General features: G+C 46.4%; 1 protein-coding gene across 1 annotated transcript in view; it reads left to right on the top strand.

The window, feature by feature from the left end:
* The window catches only part of LOC123355760 (scavenger receptor cysteine-rich type 1 protein M130-like), a 301,663-nt gene that overhangs the window by 77,708 nt on the left and 213,363 nt on the right, over window positions 1-10,592 (top strand). The gene's annotated exons all lie outside the window — the stretch shown is intronic.

Below are 10,592 nucleotides of genomic sequence, written 5' to 3'. Positions count from 1 at the left end.
ATCATCATCTCCATTTTACAGAAAGGACAACACACACTTAGCCCAGGTCTACACTAGAATCTTTTGCAGGTACAATTATGTTGATTAGGGGTATGATTTTTTTACAACACTTCTACACTGGCAAAAGCCCTAGTGTATGTGCAGCTATACCAGTATAAAAGACCTTATTTTGTTTGGGGAACTGGTATAAGCTATACCAGTAAAATCACATTTTTCCTGGTAGATGCTGAATGTACACTAGAAGGATTTAGTATAACTGTACTTGTATAGCTATACCAACAAACCTTTTCTGCTGTAGAATAGACCCTGAAAGAGGAAACCAGTGTGATAAAGTCAGGGATAGAATCCAAGTCTCCAAAGTTCCAGCCCCTTTGCTTTATAGGTATGATCCTAGGCCCACTGAAGTTCATGGAAAGACTCCCACTGATTTCAATGAGCTTTGGATCTGGCCCAATCACCATTCGAGTGCGCTTTCCACTAGGGCAGAGGTGTTTTGTAGATAGCCACAAGACATGCTATATTCTGTAAACAGCACAAATTGTTTCTCATCAATTCTTGGGACATCCAGTTCTCAAAATCTGTCAGATTTCTATGTTTACCTGTTATTGTTGACTTTGAATAAGCACCCAGATTTATTTTGTATTGATTTGCTCTATTGCAAATTTAGAGCTACACTGTTGGTTTAACTTAGTGCGCAAAACATTATGCAATCTAAACAGCCAATTGTTTGCAGTTGGAACACAAACAAACTGGTAGTGTGGGAATTGGGAGGACAAGGTAACTGAAATATTTGCTTGTCTGGTTCATTTTTAATCACAAACAGGCCACCCAAGATGTTCCAAAAGTTCTGCTTAATATGCGGGATTCTGTTTTAATCAGCAGTGCAATTACAGCAGTACAGTACACCGTACCAGCAAAATATTTATCGCTGGTATGGCATACCAGTAAGAGACAGGAGGAGCCAGTGGCCCCACACTGGCAGCTCCTCTGGAGTAGCTGTACTGCCCCCAGCCCTTCCACGGAATTGCATCTCCTCCAGCCGTACAGCAGCAGCCCTCCCAGAGGACAGAGCTGGTGGGGCAGGGCTGGGAGTGGTACAGCCGCTGGAGGAGCTGCCGGCATTCTGCTCCCTCCTTTTCTCACTGCTGTAGGACAGGATGGAGGATGGAGACACAGCAATGTGGGAGGGCAGGGGGAAAGCATTAAAAGGAGGCTCACATGGGGAGGACCCCTTAGCTGGTGTCTCCCCCTCTTCCCCATACCAGTTAGAAATTGATTTTACTTGCACTACTGGTTTTAATTGAGAAAATTATGGGCCATATCATCCCACCTGTTTTTGTGGGCAGAGGGGATGAAAACTTGGTGGACCTTTTGCTGAGAAGAACAGTACAGTGTAGTGTTTCCTCTATGGCCTTGTAGCTTCTCTTCTCCCAGCCACCATGGTAGCTCCTCCACAGGTACGTGGATCCATGCTGTTGTCAGGAGCAGGCATAAGAGAGCAGGGCTGGGGGGAAGGTGCAAAAATCATGCTGTCTATCCACCATCACCGATACCAGCACTAAGGAGAATCCTCACCAAAGTAAATATTGACCTATGGCCTGATCCAAACACTCTCATTGACTTCAGCAGGCATTGGGAAGGGATAGGAGGCAGGGGCAGCTTTGGAACTACTCCATACACAGCCAGTCAGGACTCTGGGGGAGCCTCCTCTCTCTGAGCATACTGTCTCCAGGGCAAGAAGCTTACACCTTCCTGGGTCTGACCTCGGAGCATTCAGCATGCCCTTCCACATCATGCACTTTCCGCAGTGAGTGTGCCCAGGCAGGTCCTGGGGCAACCAGAGGTCCCTGCACCCCAACTCTGCAGTCAGACGTGACTCTCAGCCAGCCGGTAAAAACAGAAGATTTATTAGACGACAGGATCACAGTCTAAAACAGAGCTTGTAGGTACAGAAAACAGGACCCCTCAGTCAGGTCCATCTTGGAGGGTGGGGAGCCTAGACCCAAGTTCTGGGCCTCTCCCCATTTCCCCAGCCAGCTCCAAACTGACACTCCCTCCTCTAGCCTTTGTCTTTCTTCCGGACAAGGAGGCCACCTAATCTTTGTCCCCAACACCTTCAGTTGGGACCTTGCAGGGGAAACTGAGGCACTCACACAGTATTGAGAGAAAACATTAAGAACATTCCCACTTTGTCACAACAGGTGCAACAAAATTTAATACCGTATATTGAAGCAGGCAAGTGCTGCTTCTGACTTTCCACTTTTAATTGACCCTTGTAATCTTGTGATGCAGACGCGTTGTAGCTTCATTTTATATCGGCTAACAGGGTGAGAGCGGGGTGGGGAACCACCATTTTGGGCACCACCAAAAATTATACAAACCTGCCACCTATGATAGGAGGGTGAGTGAGGAGTGGTGCTGAGACTCACCAGGGGAAGGGAAAGGTAGCTGGCTCCAGGCTGGGAAGGGGGGTTGCTAGTGTTTCCACCTGCTCCTGGGCCCATTCCTGTCACTCTGGGTCCCTGCTCCCTGGCCCCATGGCAGCCACTCTGTGTCCTGCTCTCCCCCCCAGGCATGTAAGTTTACCTGAGTCCCCACAATATTTCCATTGCAGGGACACCAACCCACTTCTTCCCACCCTCACTCCCAGTTCTGCCATCCCTGCTGCTACCAGCAGATGGAGGGAAACCCTGACAAGAAAACTTATTTGAAGGTGCAAGAAATTGTTTTATAACGACTCTGAAGCACAGATGCAAGAGCATTTTTAATCTAGTGACAAGCCAGCATGCAGGTTAGACTGACATGAAGGTTAATTGTTTAATATTTACATCACAGCTTGTATATATTACCCCACTTAAATGAAATAAATTACAATAAGCAGCTCTGTTGCCAGCTTTCCTTAGACCAGAAGGCTGTAATACACACTGCAATTACCCAAAAGAAGACCAGAGCAACTATAAGACAGCCACAAATACAAGTACCACAAACTACCAAGCAGCCCCAAGTGTAAAAGTAACAGCCCAGGAGAAGAAGTCTCCAAGTATGAGCTCAAGGAAACAAAATAATTAAAAGCAGAGTGACTTACATGGGACTTAAACACATGCTTAAAATTAGTACAAGCTTAAGTGCTTTCCTGTAGCAGGCCTGGAGAGATCTGACAAAGGGAAAATGAGAAAGGAGGAGGAAGGGGGCAGGGACAGCCCACAACATTTTGGCACCTGAGGCGAGGAGCTAAAATGACACCCCCATGCACCCTCACTTGGGCCAAAACTTTGAAAGGTCTCACTTCTGCCTTCTTCCTGTTCTATTCCTCTCATGGTACTGCTCTACTACCTACCCCAATAAAAGAGAACTAACAACTTAAAATGCCTTGTTCAAAAAATTTTAAGTAACACTTAACTTATATTTGCTGTTTGGGCATTTCAAAGTTTTCTTGTCTGCATAGTAAACACTGGCATTTTTATCTGTTTGAATAATCAATGGTGCTTTCTGTGCCTTCTTTGTTGCAAAGATTTGAACTGCTTCCTGAAGGTCCACAGTCTGGGCCAGCTCATGCTCTATTAAGATGATTGCAAGGCCAATCAGCTGCTCCTGTGTCATTGTGGAGCTTAGATGTGTTTTTATTAACTTCAGTTTGGAGAAGCTCTGTTCTCCACTGGCAACTGTTACAGGAAGTGTTAGAAGTATGCACAGAGCAACAAAAGCATTTGGAAAGAGGGTGGTCATCTTATTTGTGCACATATATTCCAGAACAGCCTTGGAAGTAGATCCTGCTGAAATGTATCTGTAAACATGTGGAACTCACCCCTGCAGTGCATCCTGCTGGTTATCTCCAGGAATTAACTCCAGCCCTCAGAGCACCCTCTTCAGGCTGGTGTCCCGTTGCTGCTGCTGCCACCGCCATGTGCCTCCCAGGACCCCAGTGCTCCTTTACCTGCAGGCTGCCCCCTGGCAATACCCCCACACCAGTCTCTATGGATCTCCTCTCTCTAGGAAACCCTCAATCCTTTAATCCCCACCTTGCCTTAGTCTGGGCTACTGCCAGTCATCATCAAACTCCTGTTCCCTGGGGCAGACTGCAGTGTGTTATATCCTTGGGGGCAGCCGGTTTAGGAAGAAATCACTTGAGGCCAGACAGCAGACAACTAACAAAACCACCATTTTATTTACAGACTCAGAGAACTCACCCAGCTGGCTGAAGCTGGCTGAGCTATCCCCTAATAATCTAACTCAGTTACCATAGGAACCAAAAACCATGACAACCAAATACACAACATATCCCCCCCCCCCCAATAAGAACATCCCCTAAATAAAACACACACTAGACTAGAGAAGGAGGGTAGACTGCCTCCATTCCCGGCTAAACCCTGGGGATTATTTTGCCCCATAACCATGGGTTCGCCCTACCTAAAGATCCAGCCGATGAGGAGGCCTTCTGTCTCTAGGTGGATTACGGCAAACTTCTGGTGTTGTTGCACCCGAAAGTACCATGGGCTCAGGGTCCGCAGCACGAGCGGGTGAGGAGGTGGTATCAGCTCGTGCTGGGCAAAGGGGCATCTCAGTCGCCGGCAGTAATGGAGGAGGACAATCAGGAATAGGTGATTCGTGATTCGGTGTCTCACCAGAAGAGGTGAAGTCAGACCCCTCAATTGCAGATGTGTCCTGAGGACTGGCATGACCTGGCAACAGCTGATCTACATGTCGCCGCCAGGTAAGATTCTCTGCAGTCCGGACTGTGTAGGAAACAGGTCCTGTTTGAGTGATGACTGTGGCCGGGACCCATTTAGCTCTGGAAGTATAATTCCGAGCCAAAACTGGCTGTCCCGGGCTAAAGGTTCGGTCTTTTGCTCTGGGTGCCCGTCTGATGACTTGATATTGCTGCTGATGTTGCACAGTTTGTCTGGGTTCAGAAGGTTTCAGCAGATCAAAGCAAGTGCGCAGCTGTCGTCCCAACATTAGAAAGGCTGGGGATGCCTGGGTCGTAGCATGAGGTGTGTTTCGGTAGAAAAGTAAGAAGGTATCCAGACACTTTTGAATGGAGTGTTGTCCCCTTGCTGATTTCAAAGCGTTTTTCATTGTCTGCACAAATCTTTCAGCTAATCCATTGGTGGATGGATGATATGGTGCTGACGTGATGTGGTGTATCCCATTTGCCTTCATAAAATTTTGAAACTCCTGAGAGACAAACTGCGGTCCGTTGTCGCTCACAAGTTGTTCTGGCAGACCAAAACGACTAAAGAGTCCTCGTAGTTTTTGGATAGTACTCTCTGCAGTAGTGGACTGCATTATAGAGACTTCTGGCCATTTAGGATGGGCATCTATTGCCACCAAGAACATGCTTCCTTCAAGGGGGCCAGCAAAGTCAACATGAATACGTTGCCACGGGTTTTCAGGCCAGTCCCATGGGTGTAGGGGTGCCCACTGGGGTGCATTCCTCACACCCTGACATGACATACAAGCTTTTGCCTTCTCTTCAATAGCACTGTCCAATCCAGGCCACCAAAAATAGCTTCGTGCAATTTCCTTCATGCACACTATTCCACAGTGACCAGAATGTAGCTGTTCTAACAGCTGTGATCTCAATGGTGGTGGAATAATGACACGTCTCCCCCACAACAAACAACCAGATTGGACCGATAACTCCGTCCTTCTGGACATGTAGGGAACAAGGTCAGATGAGACCGGAGAGGTTTGTCGAGATTTTCCATGCATCACCAGGTCCATAACTTGGGACAATACTGGGTCAACGCGGGTTGCCTTCTTTATCTGAGTAGCAGTGATGGGTGTATTCTCTACCTGTTCAAAGTAGAAGAATTCCTTTTGGGCACTATCTTGATGTTTGTCCGGCAAAGGCAACCTTGAGAGGCCATCTCCATTGCCGTGCAGAGTGGATTTCCGATATTTGATTTCATATGTGTGTGCTGAAAGTAACAATGCCCAACGTTGCATACGACTAGCAGCTAATGGGGGAATGCCTGTGTAGGGTCCAAAAATTGACGTCAGAGGTCGATGGTCTGTGAGAAGAGTAAACTTTCGCACAAACAGGTACTGATGAAACTTCTGAATTCCAAAAACAATTCCTAATGCCTCATGTTCGATTTGGGTGTAGTTAGTTTCTGCTTTGCTTAGAGTGCGTGAAGCAAAAGGAATAGGTCTCTCTTCTCCCGAAGGCATAATGTGTGACACGACTGCTCCCACTCCATAAGGGGAGGCATCGCAGGCCAATTGTAGGGGTAAGGATGGATCAAAGTGCGTTAGAACTTCAGAATTTAGCAATGCATCCTTAGCTTTGTTAAATGCAACATCACAGGCTTCAGTCCACTTCCAGGCCTTGTTCTGCCCAAGGAGCTCATGAAGTGGTTTTAGCAGTGTGGCTAACTGTGAGATGAACTTTCCATAATAGTTCAGTAGTCCTAGAAACGAGCGCAGCTGGCTTACATTTCGAGGTGGGGGAGCCTCCACAATAGCTTTAACTTTTGCAGGGGCCTTATGAAGACCTGCAGAATCAATGATGTGTCCAAATATTCAACAGAGGGCTTGAAGAATTCACACTTGTCTTTGCGAACTCGTAGGCCATACTCTTCCAGTCTTTGTAGGGTAGCCTCTAAGTGATCCTCTTCATTTCTTCCAGTGACCAGGATATCATCCAGATAGCACTGAACTCCTGACAAGCCACACAAGATCTGGTCCATAGCCCTCTGGAACAGGGCGGGAGCAGATGTTATTCCGAAGGGTAGGCGGCAGTATCGATAAAGCCCCTTATGAGTCACAATAGTCAACAGCTCTTGGGACTTTTCATCGACGTGCATCTGTAAATATGCTTGACTCAGATCAATCTTATTGAACTTTTGTCCCCCAGCCAGGCCTGCGAAGAGGTCATCGATGCGGGGAAGCGGGTATTGCTCTGCACACAACACTGGGTTGACAGTGACTTTAAAATCACCGCAAATCCGGAGAGAGCCATCTTTCTTCACTATTGGAACGATAGGAGTGGCCCATGAGCTATGGGTAACTGGTATTAGGACTCCATTGGTGACCAGGCGCTCCAGGTCTGCTTCAACTTTTGGCCTGATGGCATATGGCACAGTTCAGGCTTTCAGATATTTTGGTGGACTGTCAGGTTTAATGTTCAATGTCACAGTGATTCCCTTCATACTTCCCAAATCATCTCCAAAAACAGCAGCATGTTTCCTTAGTATAGGGGTTAGACTGGTTTCTTCTTTAGTCATCCGGTGCACTTCTGCCCAGTTCAGTTGAATCTTCCCAAGCCAAGACCTACCCATTAAGGCTGGGTAGTTACCTCTCACTACAAACAGTGGCAATTTAGCCACCTGTCCATTGAGCTCCACCTTAACATCAATAGTGCCCAGCATAGGCACAGCTTCTCCCGTATACGTCTTCAGAACAGTTTTTGTTGCCTTATGCGGAAGATGCTGTAGCTTTTCTTTATACACAGTCTCGGAGATCAGTGAGACGGCTGCACCGGTGTCCAGTTCCATGCGTATACGTTTGCCATCCAATAACGGGGTTACCCAATATTCATGTGAGCCCACTGCCAAAGACAAAACATGCAGTGGCACTTTCTCTTGCGCTGAGGTGTCACCTTGATCATCCTGGGTCTGCTCTAGGGTATGCAAGGTTCCTCTTTTTGTCGGCCAGACCACAGGCCTCCTTTTCTTTTGTTTACAGGCACACTCAATGTGTCCCTTTTTGCCACAGTGTCGACACACCACGTCCTTACACCAGCATTCCGATGCCTGGTGACCCAGCTTACCACAGCGGTAACATTCTTGACTCTGCACCGTTTTGTGGGTCAGTTCTTGTGACACTTTTTGCACCCTAGGGGATGCACCGATGTATTGCGCCTCCCTTGTAGCCAGTTCCATGGAGACAGCAATATCAACAGCCTTCTGTAAGGTAAGCTGAGCCTCTGTCAGTAGGCGCTTCCGTATAGCTTCACTGTACAGGCCACACACTAACCTGTCACGCAGGGCATCATTTAACATCTCTTTAAATTCACAGTGTTCTGCTAGCTTTTTTAAAATGGCTACAAATTGTACAACTGTTTCATCTTCCTTTTGGTCTCTTTTGTGGAACCTATATCTTTCAGCAATTACCAGTGGTTTTGGGGAGAAATGGGACCCCAGGATTTCCACAATGTCACTGTAAGATTTAGTCTCAGGCTTAACAGGGTGTAGTAAGCTGTGTAGCAGGGAGTAGGTTTTAGCCCCTACAACACTTAAGAATATTGGCACCTTCTTTGTTTCTGTAATGTCATTTGCAATACCAAAAAGCTCAAAACGCTCAGTATACACATGCCACTGCTCTATTTTCTCATCAAAATGTTCCAGTGGCCTGGTCAGAGTAGCCATGATTTTAGTTTCACTTTCACAGTCAGTGCAAACAAGCAGTATTTTTATTTGTTTGTTTTGTACCTTGACTTCTACTTCCTTCTGTTACTGGAGCAGCACCAGGATCCCATCCTCGTCGCCACTTGTTATATCCTTGGGGGCAGCCGGTTTAGGAAGAAATCACTTGAGGCCAGACAGCAGACAGCTAACAAAACCACCATTTTATTTACAGACTCAGAGAACTCACCCAGCCGGCTGAAGCTGGCTGAGCTATCCCCTAATAATCTAACTCAGTTACCATAGGAACCAAAAACCATGACAACCAAATACACAACACAGTGTAAAAGCCACTCATCATAGGAAAGGGGGCTCAGGCTTTCTGCCTCCCAGTACCTCTATGGGCCTTGGACCAGGCCCTGCAGCCTGGGGAGTTGCCAGCCTGGAGCTCCCCTGCTCCTCTAGCTTTCTCCAGCCGTGCTCCACTCCCAGTACCCTTTCTGCAGGGAACCCAGGCCAGCTCTCTCCCAGCCTGAAAAGAGACTTATTGGTCTCTGCCTCACAGCCTTTTTATACAGGCCAGCTGTGGCCTGATTGGTGCATACCCAGCTGCAGCCACTTCCCCAATCAGCCCAGCTTTGCAGCTCTCAGCCACAACCTTCTCCCAGGACTGACTTTAACCCTTTTCTATTTTAGGAGTGGGGTAACCACCCTTTTGTAATCTTGGGGGCCGCATGTTTAGGAAGAAATCTCTTGAGACCAGAGAGCTGCAAGCCTTAAAAAGCAACCATTTTTTTACACACACTGTACTGACCTAACCAGCCAAAACTGGCTGGGCTATCCCCTAATAATCTAACTCAGTTGCCATAGGAACAAAACCCACGACAACCAAATACACAACACGCCCCGCTATAGTATCTTGAAAGGGCTTTCAGTTCATCACCTAAATCACTCACATCAATATCACACATGTCATCATGTGTCCACACTGTCTCTAGTGCCGTGCATTGCTGGTGTAGGTCTTCTTCAGGTATAGTGAGTTTTGGAAATGTCATGCAAAATCCCAAATATACTGCTGTGTTCCTTGAGCTGCATGAAACGTTCTTCAACTGACTGTATTGCACAATATAGCACCTGGTTAAAGAATTCAACTTTGAATTGTTGTTTGGGGTCTCTTATGGGATTATCTCATGCCTCGTAATCAAAATGTCTTCTTCGGTGACTCTTGTATTCTTGAATGAGTGGGAAAATAGCTTCAGTGTGAAGTTCCTCTGCCAACTTCTGTGAACTCTTCAGAACATTTTAAAATCCCTCATCTGACCGGCAAGACTGTAGGTATGACTTTGCTTTGTCTGGTTGTTTCGTTGCTCCAGATATATCAAGGTCAACACCTTGGTGTCTCTTGCTTACAACATTTATTTCAAACAATATGTCATGCCACAACACTAAGCCACACAGAAATTTGAAGTTATGTATGTTTCTGGTGATTCCATTTCCCTCTGCCACTGTTCTCCCACAGTTCCTGTCATAGCATTATCCTCCATAATGACAACTATGGCATCATCTATCTTCCTAATTTGGTATTTGATAGGATTTATTGCCTCCACTCGACTTTCCCATTGTGTGGCACTCAGTGGTTTCAGTGTCAGACAGGATGTTCCCAGATGTTGCTTCAAAATTTGCCATCGATGAGTTGATACAGAGAAAAATACATAGATGCTTTGAATTACATTTAAAAATTCAGCAGCCTCACTAGAAGCTGATGCTGCATCATTGACCACCAAATTCAGTGAATGAGAACTGCATGGGACAAAAAAAGCTCAAGGGTTTTACTTTCGGATCCGTGTCTGCACTACTCTGTTCTTTCCTCTGATGTTGGCACCATTATCGTAGCCCTGACCTCTCATGTCAGCTATCACAATTCCCGTATCTTCCAGCTTTTCAAGAAGCACATTTGTCATACTAGCTCCTGTAGTATCATCAATGTTAATAAATTGTAGAAAATGCTCTCTGACAGTCACCATGGCAGGGACATTTTCACTAGGTTCTGTTGTTACAAAACGCACCATTAAAGTCATTTGTTCCGTATGGATGATGTCAGTTGTGCAGTCCAGAATAACAGAGTAATTTTTCCAGTTCTTTGTTACTGTAAAACCCAATGTGGCTGGAGCATTAGACTGGAAGAGTTTGCAACAAAAACAGTATGCAGCATTCTCAGGTTTAGAGTTCATAAGCCATGGCCTT

The sequence above is a fragment of the Mauremys mutica genome, chromosome 1, assembly GCF_020497125.1.
Source record: "Mauremys mutica isolate MM-2020 ecotype Southern chromosome 1, ASM2049712v1, whole genome shotgun sequence".
In the NCBI taxonomy this organism is placed as follows: domain Eukaryota; kingdom Metazoa; phylum Chordata; order Testudines; family Geoemydidae; genus Mauremys; species Mauremys mutica.
Note: the sequence above shows the minus strand (reverse complement) of the source record. Positions and strands in the feature narration are given on the sequence as shown.